The 16,176-nt window shown below is 40.0% G+C and overlaps 1 long non-coding RNA gene across 1 annotated transcript; it reads right to left on the reverse strand.

The window, feature by feature from the left end:
* Nucleotides 1–8,225: 8,225 nt before the first annotated feature.
* Nucleotides 8,226–11,671, reverse strand: LOC116364217 (uncharacterized). The gene is made up of 3 exons (XR_004207940.1): nucleotides 11,484–11,671; nucleotides 9,248–9,315; nucleotides 8,226–8,264 (listed from the first exon to the last, which is right to left on the reverse strand). It is a non-coding gene; the product is annotated as an uncharacterized LOC116364217 (long non-coding RNA).
* Nucleotides 11,672–16,176: the final 4,505 nt, after the last annotated feature.

Genomic DNA, 16,176 nt, shown 5'->3' on the forward strand with positions numbered 1-16,176 from the left:
CGTGATACCTTGTAGTGCTGCTGATCCAGTTTCTACTGGTCTGCCTGAGGATATGAACTCTGACCTGTTCACCAGACGTGATACCTTGTAGTGCTGCTGATCCAGTTTCTACTGGTCTACCTGAGGATATGAACTCTGACCTGTTCACCAGACGTGATACCTTGTAGTGCTGCTGATCCAGTTTCTACTGGTCTACCTGAGGATATGAACTCTGACCTGTTCACCAGACGTGATACCTTGTAGTGCTGCTGATCCAGTTTCTACTGGTCTACCTGAGGATATGAACTCTGACCTGTTCACCAGACGTGATACCTTGTAGTGCTGCTGATCCAGTTTCTGCTGGTCTGACTGAGGATATGAACTCTGACCTGTTCACCAGACGTGATACCTTGTAGTGCTGCTGATCCAGTTTCTACTGGTCTACCTGAGGATATGAACTCTGACCTGTTCACCAGACGTGTTACCTTGTTGTGCTGCTGGTCCAGTTTCTGCTGGTCTGCCTGAGGATATGAACTCTGACCTGTTCACCAGACGTGATACCTTGTTGTGCTGCTGATCCAGTTTCTACTGGTCTGCCTGAGGATATGAACTCTGACCTGTTCACCAGACGTGATACCTTGTAGTGCTGCTGATCCAGTTTCTACTGGTCTGCCTGAGGATATGAACTCTGACCTGTTCACCAGACGTGTTACATTGTTGTGCTGCTGATCCAGTTTCTGCTGGTCTGCCTGAGGATATGAACTCTGACCTGTTCACCAGACGTGTTACCTTGTTGTGCTGCTGATCCAGTTTCTGCTGGTCTGCCTGAGGATATGAACTCTGACCTGTTCACCAGACGTGTTACCTTGTTGTGCTGCTGATCCAGTTTCTGCTGGTCTGCCTGAGGATATGAACTCTGACCTGTTCACCAGACGTGTTACCTTGTTGTGCTGCTGGTCCAGTTTCTGCTGGTCTGCCTCCGGCTATGGAACCCTGACGTGTTCACAGGACGTGCTACGTTGTCCTTGTGCCTTGTAAATAAAAATAAGGAAATAGCAACACAAAATAACAAGAATGAGGCTATAAGGAGTACCAGTACTGTGTCAATGTGCAGGGTACCAGGTAGTTGAGGTAATAATGAGACCATAAGGAGTACCAGTACTGAGTCAATGTGCAGGGTACCAGGTAGTTGAGGTAATAATGAGACTATAAGGAGTACCAGTACTGAGTCAATGTGCAGGGTACCAGGTAGTTGAGGAAATAATGAGACTATAAGGAGCACCAGTACTGAGTCAATGTGCAGGGTACCAGGTAGTTGAGGTAATAATGAGACTATAAGGAGTACCAGTACTGAAAATGGGAGAGGAGAAATGACTAGAGACAGTTTTGTTCAGTAGAAAAGTCTCCCTCTCTAAAATCTATAGGTTTATTCATAGACAGTGATTATTTACCCGGGGTTCAATACCTGCTATTGAGGCGCCATGAAAATAATATTCACACACACACACACGCACACACACACACACACACACACACACACACACACACACACACACACACACACACACACACACACACACACACACACACACAGGGAGGGAATGTTGTGTTTGTTTAATATTGTTTTAGGAATATGAAAATGGACAAAAGGATGAGCCTATGGATTATGAAAACAACAATAAATGGGAAAATGGGAGAGGAGAAATGACTATAGACAGTGTTGTTTAACTCACTGACCAGGACCCATGAGTTCTTCTTACCTTTGTTCAGTAGAAAAGTCTCCCTTTCTAAACACTATAGGATGATCCATAGACTGGTCACTCTTCATGGACACACAGCTGGGAACAGGGGAGGCTGGTCTCTCTGCTTGATTGGTCTTCAACACAACAGAGACAAACATTACATCTCTCATCTACTCTGAGCTCAGATGGGGAAACATAAGAAGAGTTTCACAAATAGAACTGACTTCCAGACGTTAGTTAATGGCGCGAGCAGTGTGTCATTTTTAAAAACTAAATTAATTTAGCGTCGCGAGCGTTGTAGTCAGTCTGTCAGCCCCGCTAAAAGGCTGGTGTCGTTACTCTGCCTTCTCCGGGGGCATGTTGAGGTAAATTTACTAACCGGGAGGGTTGAATTATGTAATTTATTGGAGGGCTGGAAGACGCACTCTCGAGGTTGTTTACTCACAATATCAGATATTAAGATGATTTTTATAATGAATGTCTACTGAGGTTGAGGTTCTGACTAGTGATTATTTACCCGGGGTTCAATACCTGCTATTGAGGCGTCCTGAAAATAATATTCAAAAGTTTGGTCCTTGGACACAGAGGGGTTAAACACTAAAGTTACCGTCCATCTAGTGAAGAGAGGAGAACCGGACAGAGGTAGCCAGCATCCGTCAACGAGAGAGGGAGAAGCCTCACCGGGATTTAACAGGTGGAAGAAACAACCGTGGAGCTCCATCGGTCCAGAATGCAGACAGCCGGTGATGATGTAGTGGTAGCTATGGTAACTAGGATGCTGCTGGTAGAGTAGCTAGCTAGCTTACCGAGCTGTACCGACTAGCTAGGATAACTAGGATGCTGCTGGTAGAGTAGCTAGCTAGCTTACCGAGCTGTACCGACTAGCTAGGATAACTAGGATGCTGCTGGTAGAGTAGCTAGCTAGATTACCGAGCTGTACCGACTGGCTAGCAGGTCGTTCGTCTGTCCCTCGTCTCGATGATGAATCCGGTGAACCACAAAATGAAACAAGGACAGAGAGTGAAAAGGATCTGACTACACTCACACTGTCCCTGACCGTAAAGCAAATTGAACAATAAACTTCGGTGTCTCAACACTGTAACAAACTCCGTCGTTATTCCCCAAGATCACCTCAGTCCACTCTGCGCGTAACCGGACAATATCCACACCGAACGTGGACGCGGACAGTTCTGTACGGGGACGCGGAAAGTTCCAGTGGGTTACATTAGTAATATTCATTTTTTATTATTATGTAAAACAAACATTCTACGTTTTTTTTTTATAACATTATGTTGAGATCTGGGACCATGTTCACACAGTGTCTCAGAGTAGAACATTGGTCGTATAAGTGCTGAGATTAAAGACAGTTTACACTTATGGGTATAAGTGGGTGGGTAACTATGCATGAAGTCTCCAGTCCCACCTAGTCAGCAGATGTTTAGGACACCTCGTGAGCTGTCCTAAGTAGTTAACAGCAGGTGTCCTAAGTAGTTAAGAGTTAACAGCAGGTGTCCTAAGTAGTTAAGAGTTAACAGCAGGTGTCCTAAGTAGTTAGGAGTTAACAGCAGGTGTCCTAAGTAGTTAGGAGTTAACAGCAGCTGTCCTAAGTAGTTAGGAGTTAACAGCAGCTGTCCTAAGTAGTTAAGAGTTAACAGCAGCTGTCCTAAGTAGTTAGGAGTTAACAGCAGCTGTCCTAAGTAGTTAAGAGTTAACAGCAGCTGTCCTAAGTAGTTAGGAGTTAACAGCAGGTGTCCTAAGTAGTTAAGAGTTAACAGCAGCTGTCCTAAGTAGTTAAGAGTTAACAGCAGGTGTCCTAAGTAGTTAGGAGTTAACAGCAGGTGTCCTAAGTAGTTAAGAGTTAACAGCAGGTGTCCTAAGTAGTTAGGAGTTAACAGCAGGTGTCCTAAGTAGTTAAGAGTTAACAGCAGGTGTCCTAAGTAGTTAAGAGTTAACAGCAGCTGTCCTAAGTAGTTAAGAGTTAACAGCAGGTGTCCTAAGTAGTTAGGAGTTAACAGCAGGTGTCCTAAGTAGTTAAGAGTTAACAGCAGGTGTCCTAAGTAGTTAAGAGTTAACAGCAGGTGTCTTGATAATACTATAGAATAATGCAGTGAGTCAGTGGTTCCTGCGCCACATGTAATTGCTTTGCAGTAGGTTAAAATAATGTTTTGATATTTGATATGATCAATCCGTTAATAATGTAGACCGACATGCAACAGTATGTCTTGTGCTTTTGGCAATGATTTATGTATTATAATGATGTATAATATTTATGTATAACAAGTGACACCATGTAAAGCGTTTTGTCTTCATTTTGGCAGATTAACTCATAGCTTATTCCCCAAGATTAACTCAGGTTTTTCACCCAGTGGTTAAGGAGTTGGACCTGTGGCCTAAAGGTGGCTGGTTTGAATCCCGGTGTAAAATGTGCTATTTGCTAACTGCTAGGGTTGTGTGATGTCATTTATTGACCACTAGGTTAGAGTTGCAAGATGTAATATATTGACGGGCTGGAAGACGCACTCTGTCTTTTCTATTCTGAGGTTGTTTACTCGCAATATCAGATATTAAGATGATTTTTTATAATGCATGTATACTAAGGTTGAGGTTCTGACTAGTGATTATTTACCTGGGATTCAATACCTGCTATAGTCACTTGTTTTTCTCTCCCAAAAGCAACACAGCCCTAATATGAGATATACAGCTAACTAAAGTCATGAGACCATTTTAGAAAAGCATGGGACATATAGTCTGTGGTTGCTGCTATTTTATGTCCATCATATTGCTGCTTGTAGACTATAACTGATGCTTCATGGTCCATCATATTGCTGCTTGTAGACTATAACTGATGCTTCATGGTCCATCATATTGCTGCTTGTAGTCTATAACTGATGCTTCATGGTCCATCATATTGCTGCTTGTAGTCTATAACTGATGCTTCATGGTCCATCATATTGCTGCTTGTAGACTATAACTGATGCTTCATGGTCCATCATATTGCTGCTTGTAGACTATAACTGATGCTTCATGGTCTTATGCTCCCATCTATTGGACATTTTGTAATTAAAAGTTATTAATTCACCTATAGACATTGGTGGGGCAGCTGAGAAATAAAGTGTATTTTTCTGGTTAATTCCTTAGATCTCAAACCTGCCCCATCTATCCCAGGCTAATTTCTGGACTTCCACATAGAGGTTACCAGGTCACCCAGTTCAAACCACATTTGAAAAATAAAACACGAGTCTTGTTGATCAAGTGTTCTGCCTTGAAATAATAAATAAAATAAAATAACAAAACAAAAACAGCAAAATGCTGAGACAGGTTTAGATTAACAAAATAATCAGTGCTATTTAGTACTATAATGGTATTTACTAACATAATATTATTACTATAACAGTTTCTAAAATAATTAGGGTTTAGGCTAAAATAGGTAATACGTAGGGTTAGATGCTGATGTAAAAAGGGCTTTATAAATACATTTGATTGATTGTGAGGTTTAGGGATTTTAAGGTAAAAAACAGTATGGGTTTATAGCTCTCTTGCTCCTCCCTGTGGCCTTCTGTGTGTACTACATATCTCATTCATGACAACTGCTAGGCTCTTAATCTGAAGTAGCAACTGCGTCAGATCTACCAATCAATGAGCTAGACCTGTCCATTTGTTTTCTAACTCAGTGAAACTGCGCAGCTTTCACTCAATCCGATGTCTACGAACTAACATTTCGATGAATATCAAATTACCCAGCAGCCATTTAGAAACAACAAGTAGTCAAAACAAGTGTTATTTCTTAATTAAAAAATTTTTTCTGGCTGTTTAAATCGGCCACGTCTTGAAAAAGAGGACAGGGACATACGTTTTGTTTAGGTTGTATACCTTTTTCTGAAAACAAATATGCTTAACCATGACCAGAAAATGTTTAAGGTTTAGCACTGTAGGTCACCATATTAAATTAAAGCTATGCATGAAGTCTCTAGTCCCACCTAGTCAGCAGATATTTGAGACACCTCGTGAGCTGTCCTAAGTAGTTAAGAGTTAACAGCAGCTGTCCTAAGTAGTTAAGAGTTAACAGCAGCTGTCCTAAGTATAGTTAAGAGTTAACAGCAGGTGTCCTAAGTAGTTAAGAGTTAACAGCAGGTGTCCTAAGTAGTTAAGAGTTAACAGCAGCTGTCCTAAGTATAGTTAAGAGTTAACAGCAGGTGTCCTAAGTAGTTAAGAGTTAACAGCAGGTGTCCTAAGTAGTTAAGAGTTACCAGCAGCTGTCCTGAGTAGTTAAGAGTTAACAGCAGGTGTCCTAAGTAGTTAAGAGTTAACAGCAGGTGTCTTGATAATACTATAGAATAATGCAGTGAGTCAGTGGTTCCTGAGCCACATGTAATTGCTTTGGAGAAGTTAAAATAATGTTTTATATTTCTATATGATCAATCCATTAATAATGTAGACCTACATGCAACAGTATGTCTTGTGCTTTTGGCAATGATTTATGTATAATAATTGTAATAAGTCATACCATGTATGTCTGCACAGCATTGTGTCTACATTTTGGCAGATTAACTCAGGTTTTCTCCCAGTGGATAAGGAGTTGGTGTTGTGGCCAAAAGGTGGCTGGTTCAAATCCCAGGCAGGGAAAAAACCCACCAGAAGTGATCTGATGACTGGAAGGCTGCTTGATTCACATCCTCTAAACATTAACCTTCACCAGAAGTGATCTGATGACTGGAAGGCTGCGTGATTCACATCCTCTAAACATTAACCTTCACCAGAAGTGATCTGATGACTGGAAGGCTGCTTGATTCACATCCTCTAAACATTAATCTTCACCAGAAGTGATCTGATGACTGGAAGGCTGCGTGATTCACATCCTCTAAACATTAACCTTCACCAGAAGTGATCTGATGACTGGAAGGCTGCTTGATTCACATCCTCTAAACATTAACCTTCACCAGAAGTGATCTGATGACTGGAAGGCTGCGTGATTCACATCCTCTAAACATTAACCTTCACCAGAAGTGATCTGATGACTGGAAGGCTGCTTGATTCACATCCTCTAAACATTAACCTTCACCAGAAGTGATCTGATGACTGGAAGGCTGCTTGATTCACATCCTCTAAACATTAACCTTCACCAGAAGTGATCTGATGACTGGAAGGCTGCTTGATTCCCATCCTCTAAACATTAACCTTCTGTTGATCAGAACTCTAGAGGTTCTTCTTCACTGAACCAAATATATATATAATGTTTTAGTGGTTCCATATATTAATGAAGTGATAGAAGCCTTTTTGGTTCTAGAAGGAACCTCCTGTTCTAAGAGTGTATAATAATAAACACGTTGTTCTTCTGATGATTTAATTATCTACATCATGTTATTTCAGGTTCTCCCTTTGGAGCACAACATCATGTTGTTAAAAAATAATCCTAAATGGGGCATTTGAAGGCATCTAGGGTGTAATATGTGTTTGATGAAAATGAACATTGTATGCAACGTTGTAGGAAACATTATTGGCAAGGGACTTGATGCCTTCTATTATAACGGTTATATTGTCAAAAAGATGCATTCCATTATATTAGGTAATAATTAAGAGTAGGCAGGAGGGCTGCTGGGTTCACATCCTCAAAACATTAACCTTTTGTTGATCAGAACTCGAGAGGTTCTTCTTCACTGAACCCAAAAATATATATAACATTTAGTTATTCCATTTTCTTCTGATTATTTAATTATCTACATCATGTTATTTCAAGTTATCCATTTGGAGCACAATTTAAGGAAGTGATAGAAGCCTTTTTGGTTCTATAAGGAGCCTTCCTTTCTAAGAGTGTATAATAATAAACACGTTGTTCTTCTGATGATTTAATTATCTACATCATGTTATTTCAAGTTCTCCCTTTGGAGCACAACATCATGTTGTTAAATAATAATCCTAAATTGGGCATGGATATAAATGGATATAAATGGATATAAATGGATATGAATGGGGCAGTTGAAGGCATCTGGGACGTAATATGTGTTCGATGAAAATGAACATTGTAGGCAACATTATTGGCAAGGGACTTGATGCTATGCCAAAGCTATTTGGGTGTGAAGAGTGTGTTGATATAATGGTATTATTGTCAAAATTCTGCTTGTAACAACGATCAGAACCCTGCAGTACCTCCACAGACCCAGGATTGAGAACCCCTGCAGTACCTCCACAGACCCCGGATTGAGAACCCCTGCAGTACCTCCACTGACCCCAGATTGAGAACCCCTGATTTAGCAGATGCTCTTATCCAGAGTGATTTACAGTAATTGCATTCATCATAATTATGATGATATGATGATTATAAACTCATAATAATGATATCAAAAATTGTCATCTCACCTCTTAGCTTTGGTGTCATGTTCCCCAGAGAGACTCATTTTAGAGGCAGGGCCCCCCTCCTCTCTCTCCCCAGAGAGACTCATTTTAGAGGCAGGGCCCCCCTCCTTTCTCTCCCCAGAGAGACTCATTTTAGAGGCAGGGTCCCCCTCCTCTCTCTCCCCAGAGAGACTCATTTTAGAGCACTGACCCCTAAACAGAGATCCAACATGTTGGTTGTGGTTAACACAGTAATTATTTAATGTCAATTGTTATCATTTATTATTTATCTCTTATAAAACATTTACTAACAGACACAGAAACAATCAGATGATTTAATGCATCACATGAAAACGTAGTTGTGACATTTCATCTCCATGGTAACTGACTGTAATAATAATAAGTCACTGTTTGTTAAGGTAGTTATAGACAGTACAGCAACAATAATAATAATAAGTCACTGTTTGTTAGTACAGTACAACAACACTGTTTGTTGAGTTTGTAGACTAGGTTATAATGTATAGTAGTGGGTTGTTAGTGATATGTTATATTATGTAAAGTAGACTAGGTTATAATGTATAGTAGTGGGTTGTTAGTGATATGTAGATGTTATATTATGTAAAGTAGACTAGGTTATAATGTATAATAGTAGTTTGTTAGTGATATGCAGATCAAGGTCTACCTCGGCTATAGCCTACATATCATAGATGACCAGCCTAAACCTGTTCAGGTCAGTTCACATAATGTTATAGTCCTACCAGTAGCAGGACAGAGAATGTACTGTATATAACCTACATATCATAGATGACCAGTCTAAACCTGTTCAGGTCAGTTCACATAATGTTATAGTCCTTCCAGTAGCAGGACAGAGAATGTACTGTATATAACCTACATATCATAGATGACCAGCCTAAACCTGTTCAGATCAGTTCACAGAGAACATCAGGTTTGTCAGCATGATAAGTGATCATAGCTCCAACCTACTCTGACTATTGAATGTCTGACATCGACTAACCTTATAATAGTGTGGAGAAAGCCAAGACCAACGAGAGTTTGCCCATCTTTCCTACGTCTCAACACATTTATCTGACTTCTAATGTACTGAGAAATATGTGCCACAGTTTCAACAGCCATTTTATAACTGCGTAGGCTACAAACATACTTTTAATTTCATATGAGGAAATCACATAACTTACAGTCACTGGTGCAGCCGCCTGTTTTCTTACAGATGAAGTAGCTTTCATAGACAACTCATTCAACCAGCCTAAACAACAGTAAATACAAGATGTCAAATGGTCAAAGGAGAACACATGGAAGACAGGTGTTTTAGTCATATACATTAGAGAGAGGTATATATATCCTGATAGAGTCATACACATGAAAGACAGTTATTTTGCTACAGATGTAGGATCTTAATTTGAGACAGTTTACTGAAGCAGAAAAATTATGTGAATTATAATTAACATTTTAAAGCGGAAAGTGGAAATGACAAACTTCAGAAGCCTTTTAAAACATCAAATACACTGCAAGTTTTAGTTTTCCTGCAACAGGGTGATCAAATTCAGATCCTACATCTGTACAGAGATGATGTCTTTATCTGAAAAAGGAAGTTTGAGTGTAGAACTATAATATATGAATATTGATATATTGAATTTGACTTGACCACGTCCAGTCAGCTCCATGTTGAATGATTAATCTGACACCAACCTGTCTCAGTAGAAGTAGACTGTTAGGAGTGTTTTACTTCACTATACTAACATTACACCAGACATTTAATTTATCTACTGTTAGGAGTGTTTTACTTCCATTCACTATACTAACATTACACCAGACATTTAATGTCTCTACACACATTACAATAATCCCTGGCAGGATTCTCACCTTGTAGCCTGAATTCACAACCAGAACATGTCAAGTCATTGAGATATTTTCTGTTCTGTATATTCTTATGGGTGAGGCCTGGAATGTGAAGCTAACTGAAGTTGGCTATTTTTAGAAAACCAGTATATCTAGCTAGTATCATAGTTTACCCCTCAGGCTACAATCAGGTTTCAGCATCAGGCAGGTATCAACATGCCGAGTCGTAGGCAACAACCTGGGTTGTATTCATTAGTTTACTCCACAGCCAACAGTTTTAAAATGTTGCTGTCACGCCCTGACCGCAGAGAGCCCTTGGTTCTCTATGGTGTTGTAGATCAGGGCATGACTAGGGGGGTGTTCTAGTTTTCCTATTTCTATGTTGGTGTTTTTGGTATGCCAACAGTTTTAAATGGCACTAATGAACACACACAACCTGTTTTGAGGAAGTGTAAGTTGTTGTTTGTCTTTCCACAATATTTATTTGTCTCTTTCACACAAAATCCCTCCCTGAGTAAAAAGCGTTAACAGCAGATTAGAAAGAGAACATGTTTGTTTGTTGCTTGTTGTGTTTTAAGCCTGTTTTGAGAAGACAAGTCTATAGACCTATGATACAGTAGGAGATCACCCTGGTCTATAGACCTATGATACAGTAGGAGATCACCCTGGTCTATAGACCTATGATACAGTACACTCTTAGACTAAAGGGTTCCAAACAGGTCCTCTGGCTGTCCCCATAGGAGACACTTTTGGGTAGCCAATTCTCCTGGCTTCTATGTAGAACCCTCTGTGGAAAGGGTTCTTCATGGAACCCAAAATGGTTCTACCTATTACGAAAAAGGGTTCTACAAAGTGTTCTCCTATGGGGACAGCCAAAGAACCCTTTTAGATTCTAGATAGTGTAGGAGCGATCACCTTGGGGCACACAGATGGGCACAGAACAAATTCACCCCACGCATCTAATTTATATCAAACATTTAAGGAGAGTAGGACTATTATAACACTGTCCACCAGAAATATAATCAACTATATGAACACACATAACAATATCATCAACTATATGACACATAACAATATCACCAACTATATGAATAAACATAACAATATCATCAACTATATGACACATAACAATATCATCAACTATATGAACACACATAACAATATCATCAACTATATGAATAAACATAACAATATCATCAACTATATGAATAAACATAACAATATCATCAACTATATGAACACACATAACAATATCATCAACTATATGAACACACATAACAATATCATCAACTATATGAATAAACATAACAATATCATCAACTATATGAATAAACATAACAATATCATCAACTATATGAATAAACATAACAATATCACCAACTATATGAACACACATAACAATATCATCAACTATATGACACATAACAATATCATCAACTATATGAATAAACATAACAATATCATCAACTATATGAATAAACATAACAATATCATCAACTATATGACACATAACAATATCATCAACTATATGACACATAACAATATCATCAACTTTAATAACAATCGTCGTCTTACCTTTTATCTCTCAATAGAAACACAGTCTGGATGATCATCAGGTCGTCAAAAGTGAGTTTCATTTGCTCTGCTCATTTACATATCAGGTTATGCCTGTTCTCTCTCCCACCCCCTCTCTCTTTATAGCTCTTACAATGTGCCTTGGCATACATTCTACAACTGTCTGGAACTCTATTCTTCTGTCTCTCTCCATCACTTTCTCTGAGTCGTCTGTTGCTGTCTCTGTGTCTTGTCTGGTGTCTCTCTCCGTCATATCCTATTCTTCTGTTGCTGTCTCTGTGTCTTGTTTGGTGTCTCTCTCCATCATATCCTATTCTGTTGCTGTCTCTGTGTCTTGTCTGGTGTCTCTCTCTATCATATCCTATTCTATTGCTGTCTCCGTGTCTTGTCTGTCTCTCTCCATCATATCCTATTCTGTTGCTGTGTCTGTGTCTTGTCTGTGTCTCTCTCCATCATATCCTATTCTGTTGCTGTGTCTGTGTCTTGTCTGTGTCTCTCTCTATCATATCCTATTCTGTTGCTATCTCTGTGTCTTGTCTGTGTCTCTCTCCATCATATCCTATTCTGTTGCTGTCTCTGTGTCTTGTCTGGTGTCTCTCTCCATCATATCCTATTCTGTTGCTGTGTCTGTGTCTTGTCTGGTGTCTCTCTCCATCATATCCTATTCTGTTGCTGTGTCTGTGTCTTGTCTCTGTCTCTCTCCATAACCAGAAAATGTTGAGGGTTAGGTCTGCTACAATACAACATTCACAACATGACAACACAACTACATAACACCATTAAATACAGTTGAGGGTTACTACAATACAACATGACAACACAACTACATAACACCATTAAATACAGTTGAGGGTTACTACAATACAACATGACAACACAACTACATAACACCATTAAATACAGTTGAGGGTTACTACAATACAACATGACAACACAACTACATAACACCATTAAATACAGTTGAGGGTTACTACAATACAACATGACAACAACTACATAACACCATTAAATACAGTTGAGGGTTACTACAATACAACATGACAACACAACTACATAACACCATTAAATACAGTTGAGGGTTACTACAATACAACATGACAACACAACTACACAACACCATTAAATACAGTTGAGGGTTACTACAATACAACATGACAACATGACAACACAACTACACAACACCATTAAATACAGTTTGAATGTAGTTAGAACTCAAAGTGTTTCCGTCAAACAGAAAAACAACAATAAATCTGGATCAACACATTTAGATTTCTAGATGCTGCACTTTGCTGTTTCATTACCCAGACAGCTGTTTAAGGTCAGACCAAGGCAGAGTGCAGTATCAGTACTTAGGGGTCATAGGTCATACCAAGGCAGAGTGTAGTATCAGCATTTTAGGGGTCATAGGTCAGATTAGTGGTCATGGTTGATATGCATGGACTAGGAATTAACGTTAAAGCCATTTTTCTCAGATTCACTGTTTGTGTAAATGCTGTTTGTCTTTGTAGGACAGTAGGTCAGGTGGCTGTTTGTGTAGATGCTGTTTGTCTTTGTAGGACAGTAGTTCAGGTGGCTGTTTGTCTTTGTAGGACAGTAGTTCAGGTGGCTGTTTGTCTCTGTAGGACAGTAGTTCAGGTGGCTGTTTGTCTCTGTAGGACAGTAGTTCAGGTGGCTGTTTGTCTCTGTAGGACAGTAGTTCAGGTGGCTGTTTGTCTTTGTAGGACAGTAGTTCAGGTGGATGTTTGTCTTTGTAGGACAGTAGTTCAGGTGGCTGTTTGTCTAGATGCTGTTTGTCTCTGTAGGACAGTAGTTCAGGTGGCTGTTTGTCTTTGTAGGACAGTAGTTCAGGTGGCTGTTTGTCTTTGTAGGACAGTAGTTCAGGTGGCTGTTTGTCTTTGTAGGACAGTAGTTCAGGTGGTTGTTTGTGTAGATGCTGTTTGTCTCTGTAGGACAGTAGTTCAGGTGGCTGTTTGTCTCTGTAGGACAGTAGTTCAGGTGGCTGTTTGTCTTTGTAGGACAGTAGTTCAGGTGGCTGTTTGTGTAGATGCTGTTTGTCTTTGTAGGACAGTAGTTCAGGTGGTTGTTTGTGTAGATGCTGTTTGTCTTTGTAGGACAGTAGTTCAGGTGGCTGTTTGTCTCTGTAGGACAGTAGTTCAGGTGGTTGTTTGTGTAGATGCTGTTTGTCTTTGTAGGACAGTAGTTCAGGTGGTTGTTTGTGTAGATGCTGTTTGTCTTTGTAGGACAGTAGTTCAGGTGGCTGTTTGTCTCTGTAGGACAGTAGTTCAGGTGGCTGTTTGTGTAGATGCTGTTTGTCTTTGTAGGACAGTAGTTCAGGTGGCTGTTTGTGTAGATGCTGTTTGTCTTTGTAGGACAGTAGTTCAGGTGGCTGTTTGTGTAGATGCTGTTTGTCTCTGTAGGACAGTAGTTCAGGTGGCTGTTTGTCTTTGTAGGACAGTAGTTCAGGTGGCTGTTTGTCTTTGTAGGACAGTAGTTCAGGTGGCTGTTTGTCTTTGTAGGACAGTAGTTCAGGTGGCTGTTTGTCTTTGTAGGACAGTAGTTCAGGTGGTTGTTTGTGTAAATGCTGTTTGTCTTTGTAGGACAGTAGTTCAGGTGGCTGTTTGTCTCTGTAGGACAGTAGTTCAGGTGGCTGTTTGTGTAGATGCTGTTTGTCTTTGTAGGACAGTAGTTCAGGTGGCTGTTTGTCTTTGTAGGACAGTAGTTCCGGTGGCTGTTTGTCTTTGTAGGACAGTAGTTCAGGTGGCTGTTTGTGTAGATACTGCTGGTCTTTGTAGGACAGTACTTCAGGTGGCTGTTTGTCTTTGTAGGACAGTAGTTCAGGTGGCTGTTTGTGTAGATGCTGTTTGTCTTTGTAGGACAGTAGTTCAGGTGGCTGTTTGTCTTTGTAGGACAGTAGTTCAGGTGGCTGTTTGTCTTTGTAGGACAGTAGTTCAGGTGGCTGTTTGTGTAGATGCTGTTTGTCTCTGTAGGACAGTACTTCAGGTGGCTGTTTGTCTTTGTAGGACAGTAGTTCAGGTGGTTGTTTGTCTTTGTAGTTCAGGTTGCTGCCCTTGCACTTAGTCTGCCTCCTGCCACCCCATCGTCATGGTTACACCTTCCTGAAAACAATGACTCCATACTTTGCTGAAACCTGTTCTGCCAGTTCATGTCCTTAAAGACTAGAATGTTCCAATGTGGTTAGTCAAAGAGATGACAAGATAGTTCACACATGCATCTTTCAGGGTAACTGTCAAACAGACATGTCACATTTCTGGTTGGTCCATAACTAGTTTCCTGCTTGTAGCAGGCCGTGTTAACAGGAATCCTCTTCTCTAACTAGAAGTCATGTGATTTCATGAGGATGTTGTTCTGCAGTGAGAGTGTAATGCAAGTCAAGGTGTCCTGGGATGAATGTCAACTAGATTTATAAACAGCATTGTTCAATTAACTGTTGTAATAAAACAACATCAATGCTGTCATTTTCTTTGTTGGTTCGCTTTTAAAGTTTTTGATTGTCACAGACATCAGATTGGTTCAGTGAAATGTGTTGTTTTACAGGGTCGGTCATAGTAGTATGATAGGTGTTGTTTTACAGGGTCAGTCATAGTAGTATGATAGGTGTTGTTTTACAGGGTCAGTCATAGTAGTATGATAGGTGTTGTTTTACAGGGTCAGTCATAGTAGTATGATAGGTGTTGTTGTACAGGGTCAGTCATAGTAGTATGATAGGTGTTGTTGTACAGGGTCAGTTATAGTAGTATGATAGGTGTTGTTTTACAGGGTCAGTCATAGTAGTATGATAGGTGTTGTTGTACAGGGTCAGTCATAGTAGTATGATAGGTGTTGTTTTACAGGGTCAGTCATAGTAGTATGATAGGTGTTGTTGTACAGGGTCAGTCATAGTAGTATGATAGGTGTTGTTGTACAGGGTCAGTCATAGTAGTATGATAGGTGTTGTTTTACAGGGTCAGACATAGTAGTATGATAGGTGTTGTTGTACAGGGTCAGTCATAGTAGTATGATAGGTGTTGTTGTACAGGGTCATAGTAGTATGATAGGTGTTGTTGTACAGGGTCAGTCATAGTAGTATGGTAGGTGTTGTTGTACAGGGTCATAGTAGTATGATAGGTGTTGTTGTACAGGGTCAGTCATAGTAGTATGATAGGTGTTGTTTTACAGGGTCAGACATAGTAGTATGATAGGTGTTGTTGTACAGGGTCAGTCATAGTAGTATGATAGGTGTTGTTGTACAGGGTCAGTCATAGTAGTATGATAGGTGTTGTTGTACAGGGTCATAGTAGTATGATAGGTGTTGTTGTACAGGGTCAGTCATAGTAGTATGATAGGTGTTGTTGTACAGGGTCAGCCATAGTAGTATGATAGGTGTTGTTTTACAGGGTCAGACATAGTAGTATGATAGGTGTTGTTGTACAGGGTCAGTCATAGTAGTATGATAGGTGTTGTTGTACAGGGTCGTAGTAGTATGGTGACCTTGGAGCAAATTAGATGTAAGTGTCTTGCTTAAGGGCACATCGACAGATTTTCACCTTGACGGGTCAGGTTTTCAAACCAGCGATACCAGTTACTGACCACCACCACTCTAACCACTAGTCTACCTGAACATACCAGTTACTGACCCAACACTCTAACCACTAGTATATCTGACCATACCAGTTACTGACCCAACACTCTAACC

Source organism: Oncorhynchus kisutch, unplaced genomic scaffold, assembly GCF_002021735.2.
Source record: "Oncorhynchus kisutch isolate 150728-3 unplaced genomic scaffold, Okis_V2 scaffold1039, whole genome shotgun sequence".
Classification (NCBI taxonomy): Eukaryota; Metazoa; Chordata; class Actinopteri; order Salmoniformes; family Salmonidae; genus Oncorhynchus; species Oncorhynchus kisutch.